The sequence below is a fragment of the Neopelma chrysocephalum genome, unplaced genomic scaffold (assembly GCF_003984885.1).
Source record: "Neopelma chrysocephalum unplaced genomic scaffold, ASM398488v2 Primary Assembly neopelma1_25, whole genome shotgun sequence".
Classification (NCBI taxonomy): domain Eukaryota; kingdom Metazoa; phylum Chordata; class Aves; order Passeriformes; family Pipridae; genus Neopelma; species Neopelma chrysocephalum.
The window spans coordinates 17,454,721-17,461,154 of NW_020897694.1; positions in this window are offsets into that span (position 1 = coordinate 17,454,721).

Consider the following 6,434-nt stretch of genomic DNA (forward strand, 5'->3'; position numbering starts at 1 on the left):
GGTGTAGTGCTTTGAGCTTCAGTGTGCCTAGCAATTTGCACAGGTGGGTGGGGGAGGAAGACAAGTGTTGTCCAGGTGTTCTCAGTCTTGCTACAGATAAGAGGATTCCAGACATACCACAATACATAGAATATCCCCATTCTCCCGCCTTCTTCCCTCCCTTCTGCACTCCCCCCGCCTCAGGAAATGTCTGTCTTGGGGGAAAAACATACTTGTGGGGGTACTCTAAGCCAGCTGATATAATAGCCATTTGGGGTGTAAAAGAAATTCTTTCTAAATGTTTGCTATAGACCCGAAGCAAATGATTTTCCCTTTCACCTTCCAAACCCATCCCTTCTCCTTTATGCTTCTTCCAAGCCACCTTGCTTTCAAATTTAGGTATAAAACAGAAACCTGGACCTTGTTAGTGTATCTTTAACCTCTTCACTGCTGCCTCTCACCACTCCACAGCATTGGTGTGGCAGAGCTGTGTAGCATTTTCCTTTGAAGCCTATTGAAGTCAGACGGGACCCTTGTGCTGGAGATGCAAGCTGGTTGCCAAGTGAAGCATTCGCATATCTTTTCCTTGTACTCAACTTGAAAAAATGGATGAAGGCACACAAAACATGTAGTTCCAAACTGATTTTAAAGTAGAATGAGGTTTAATACCAGTTATTGAGTGTGCCTAAATGCTAAAACTGTTAATGCCATGTCTGTGAGTTCATTTGCAGCTGGACTAGTGAAGAGAGACAGTGCGACATGGAACAAGAAAGAGCTGTATCAGCGGAAATCGTAGCTTCTTTTAAAGCTGGTAGTGGTACTGTATGGGGGGGCAACCCAACAATTCAACCATGTGTAGACAAGGTCCAGCATTATGCCATGGATGCAATAATAAGGAGAGACAATTCTCAGCTATCTGCTTGTATGATGCGTACATGTGAAATGTTACTATCCTGATTAGCAGGATACACCCATTTGTGCAGTTGTTCATGCTGAAGCAACTGGCAAAGGAAGTGAGCAATCAGAAACAAACAAATATTTCCAAGCAAAATGAAAAATACCTCACTTGAAGACCCATGTCAGTGCCCCCCATTCTGCTTTTTCTTTGCCAGGACTTAGGATCTTGTGTCTCTCTGTTTCAGTAGATCTGATATTGTGGTAAACACCTGTCTTGTTCTTCTAGTTTTTAGGAATGGATTTGTTTTCTAGGCTGGGGATTAGAAAAGCAAGTAGTGCTTACAGGTTCCTAAAAATATTTTTTGGCCTTCTATGTTCCTTCTGTATGCAACTTGAATAAGAGTAGGTGAAATTCTTCCATAAAGTGGTAGTGTTTTTGGCATTTAGCCATGCAAATTCTAGCTGATCTGCCAGTTTCCCTCACAATCTGATGATGACCTTTTCCAACAGGGTGGTTACTATAAAAGGTATGGAATAGAAATATTTGCATTTTCAAAATATTATTGTGGATTTTATAAAAGGTGTTTAGACAGGACCAGGGTCTGATATCAAAATTGTCTACTTCGTCCCATCTTCTCATAGCTCCTGAACTGCTATTAAATCTCTTTAACCACACCCTAAGAATTTTGACATACTGTGCTTTTGTGGTCAAGATGTGCAAGAGCCTTCTGTAGTGTTTTCTTGCATGGTCTTTTTGCTTTAGATTCATTTCACTTCTGTTCCAAGCTTCTTCCTCTTGTTCCATTTCCCTTCTTTCCTTTGTCTTTTAGCTTTGTAAAACACCATCTAACAAAACCTCACTCCAATAATTTAAGAAAGTGCCTCTTCCTCTTAGAGAAAAATGAACGAACAAACAACCAAATATCCTTAAACCCCAGCACTCTTATACAAACTGTCCTGTTGTTTAGTATATATTCCATCACTTTTCTGCAGCCATTGTCCGATTTGTTTACTTAGATTACAGCTCTCTTTCAGATAATAAATCTCTTGCTATGCCCATACTTACCAGGAAGGGCATGTCATGGCACTCTGCATGTCCCCACAACACTCACACCTGACGCTTCTTAGAGCAGTCCTAGGTTTACCTGGAGCAGGTGCCTGGGCTGAGGTCCACTGGGATCAAGGACTCAGCCAGAGCTTGCTCCCAGGGTGAGGGACTTGGAATGGCTCCCGGGCTCTGCAGTCTAGATGTCTCCTCTGTTAGTCTCTGTGCCCAGAACAATGACATTTTTCTTAATTGTTCTCAGTTGGCCCCTTGGCAGTCTTGTCATTTAAAAAAATAATTCTCTAAGAACATGTGTCTGACTGTCATTCACAAGATATGTACTGCTCATGAACACTTTGGATTTTTGAAAGCTATGTCTGTACTTTTCGTTTGGTACTAAAAATAATAATCATTACTTAAACAACAGTTATGTCTGAAAAACCTATCCTTTTTGGAGTAATAAAAGGGACAGTGTTTTCAGAATTGTGTTTAAAACAAAGAGAAATTACAGTGTTCCCAGAGGCAGTTAATTCAGTATAATTTTGAGGGGTATCTTATAATGAAACAAGTCTTAATGGGATGTAAGAAAGTACCACCCATACTGTAAGCCCTGGGAGAGATAGTGAAGCCTCCCATCCTTTATATAAATGCCTTAGGTCAAAAAAGGCTTAGTATGTACAGGGAGGCATAATTTTTGTTATCCTGCTGTCCTGAATCCTGGCCCTTTTAGCTGTGACAGAAATTCTAAGACAACCAATAATTTTGGATTACTTTAAACCCTGTTGCAGCACTTTTTTTAAAGCACTTTATTTTGAATAGGAACAGCTCCCTGAAAGGACTCTGATATGGACTGAAACTAAGTTGCTTTCAAAGAAATGTAACTGGAAGCACACTAATCCAAAAGCTTCCCAGGTAAAGCAGCACAGACCTACATTCTGCTGCATATCCACCACTAGCTGAAGTGCACCATGGCTCTCTGAGAGCCCTTAACTCTTGTGCTGTGGCATTGCTTCACCAGCAATATTTGGGGGATAAAAATAAAACAGAAAGTATGTTTTCTTTCCACACCATCACTTGGTTACATGGAATTTTCATCTAGTAGCTGGGTAGAAGATGGAGAATTTTGGTTTGACTTTCACAGACCTTATGTGTTGAATTGCAATACTGGTTCAATCCTTGGGATGCAAGTTACGGTTGTTTCTGTTGTAGACTCTTATTTTGAATCCCAGTAGAGATGACACAGTTCACATTATATTTTATAAGACCTCTCATTCCCACTTTCCCCACCTTGTGTGAGTGTGCAGCCAAGGCTGATGTGTGTCAGGACAAGTTGTGACAGAATTTTTAAGAAGTATTTTAGCTGTTTATTGAAGGATTGGATAAACTGTAACTAACAGAGTGTATGTTTTAACTGGGGGCAAAGTCAGGTAATGGAATGGGAATTGGAAAAAGGGGAAACATCAGTATGGCTATAGAGTTGTTCATCCTTCCCTTACTCTTTACCTAGAAATTCTTTTATTTTAAATGAAGAGGGCAAGGGAGATGATCTTCGTAGATGAATCTGAGCCTAACCAGGCTGTGGAGTAGCAAGGATTTGTTTTGCTTTTCCCGTGTTTTTATCACATATGATTTGTATACTTTCATATTTTATTTATTTTATTACCACCTTCAAACCAGTTACAACCTACACAGCTATCAAGCCTACTGCTTCCCATGGACTCTTTCAGGATTCAAGCTAGTGACATGTCTCTCTAGAAGGCAAATCAAAGTTTCTTTTTGTTCTCTTGAATGTAAGGCTTTAAGAGCAGGAACCCTGGGCGGGTGAGGCAGGGGGTGAGACAGGTGGATGGGATTGCCCAGCTGTTCAGCTGCTCCAGCAAAATCCACCTGCAGTAACAAGAGTGAGCTTTCTGACACCACTGTAGTCCCAGCAGCTAAGAGAGTATTAACTATCTTTCAAATGCTTTTGCTCCTGAAAATCACAGATTACACTGATGAGCTCACTGAAGTCTGTCATTGCTATGATTCAAAGCCATTTTAAAAGGCACTAAAGTCTGTTTTAGCAAAAGTAGAGAAAACAGTAGCTGACCAGGTAGTTTCATGTTGTGTCAAGTGATGCACTTACATTTACTTTGAGAATTGTTTGTATATTTTTTTGGTTTTTAGCCAGCAGAGATAAGCCCACATTCAGGACTGAACACTGAGGTGCTAATGGAGTTTTCCAGTGTTATAATTAATAGTTGCAACAAACAGGGCAGCAATGTGGACAAGGTTTACTTTGAAAACTATAGCAGTTACATGATCTGTTTTGAATCTGTTTTTATACTCACATATTTTAACTTGTATGTCTACATATAAACCTATCCAAATTTATAGATATAGAAAAGATTCACTGATACAAGATATATGTACATGAACAATTTCTTACTATATTCTCAAATACCAGCATGAAATATTTTCTGTATTACATTCTATATTATAATCCCTTTAAGTTTTCATTGCATTCTGAAGTAAGACTATCAGTCTTTGTTACCTTTTGCAAAGGTTTTTCACAAGTTTACATAGAAGAATGTGGAGTTAAAAAAAAGTGTGCTTAATTAGTGTACTATGAATTATGTAGTAAATAAAAGCCATGTTAGGTTCGGAAAACAAAAAGTGGAAAAATAAATTTTGTTACTGGTACTCATCAGGACCTTAATGTTTAGTCAGAGGAAGAAAATTAATTTATTTGATATATGAATGGTTTTCCTGCATGCTTACAGTGAGGTCACATACTGTTATGATGGATAAAATAGGAGTCCAACCTAGAAATGACACTACAGGTTCACTGCCATCAGGAGAATAATCCTGCCATCCTTCCCCAAATAGACTTGTGCTTCCATTGGTGGCTGTGCAGACATGGGGTCATGTCCTTTGAGAAGGAGTTGCTGGCAAGGGTGTGGGAGCTTGTGGAGAGAAAGGAGTGTGGCTCAGCCCTGTTGAAAGCACCATATGGTTTGACTGATGCTAACCGGTGCCCAAACCACACTTTAATTCCCAGCCTAGTTATGGGCACGTTGCAACTCCTTTGGCTTCAGATCCACTTCATTTTGCTTAAATTCCCCTGTCTTTTAAATGCTTTTTTTATGCTTGTGTTTCTGCATAACTTTTGGAAGTAAAGTCTGTTATTGTTTACCAAAGTTGCTTTTTTCACCCTCTGCATTGTTTAGATGCCACGAAGAGAAGGAGCATCCAATTACCTCCCATGAAAAAGCTGTCCTTTGAAACTTGCTTTGCTACCCTCACCTCAACCCAGATGCTTCCTCCAGAGTGAGTGCTGTGGCTTTAAGGCTATCGTCCCAGATCTGCATCACACCCACATATTTGTCCTCTCTTTGCATAGCCAGTGCCAAGCGGTGACATCTGCTATAGTCTCGGGGACACGCTGCTCTCTGCAGTGGAGGAAAAAGGGGACGAGGGGGAGGGTGGCGGCCGGGAGAGAGCACAAATCCCGCTGTGTTCCAGGAGGATGAGTCACTTCCTCACACCAGCTCTGCGATGCTTTATTTATTGCCACTCCACTGATATGAAGGCCGGCTCCCTTGTCCCTGGTCGGCATCCCTGGGCTCGGCCACCCCATTAATCAGGCGGGGCCATTGGGGAGTGCACGGGGACCGGGAGTCCTGCCTGCTAGTGACCTTTAGCTGTCTCCAGTTCAATGAAATTACCTTGTGCGAAGACTTGCTTTATGAGAGATTGGTTTATTTGTAACTAAACTACTTCCTCCATTATTTGATAAGCTCAAATATTTGCTACTGATAGTTGGAGAGTGTCACATTTATTACCCCGTTTCAGGCATTGCTTAGCTCTTTTGTATTGGACTTCTTTAACCCCTTTGAGTACAACAGAAAGCAAGCTGGAAAAGTCTTATTCCTCTTATTCATGTTTCAAAAAGAATTGGGGTTTATTCTCTAAGGGATATGGCATGATTAAATTAAATTGCTTTACAGTAATTCTTTATGTTTAACACAACATTTGGCAGGGCTGACTCATGCTGTTTGTTAGAAATCCAAAGTAATAGAAAAAGTGAGCAATGCCTTTTTCTTCCCTCATATGTTGTAACACTTCAAGATTTAGACAAATGGCTGTATGTGAATGTCAAGCACCATGGTCTCAAGAATGGGGCATGTATATCATTACTAAGTCCTGTTTGCTATCTTGCCCCTGTGGCTGTGACATATGTGACCCATTCGTGCCTCGGTTTGTTTTATTAACTCTAGCTGAAAAACAGGTTTGCTTAGCTTTTTAAGATATCTGATGCTTTGGAAAATTAGAAACCCTACAGCTCTAAGATGTAGGGTAATACTTTTATAATAATAAAAGTAATACTTTTATAATAACCGTGTATAATATATTCTCAAATTTTTCTACAGACTTTTTAAAATTATTTTTGTGGAGCTCAAGGGGTTATTTTTATCTATTTGCTTCTGAGGACTCCAGCAGTAAATCACAATCCCAATACAAAAAGGCATTT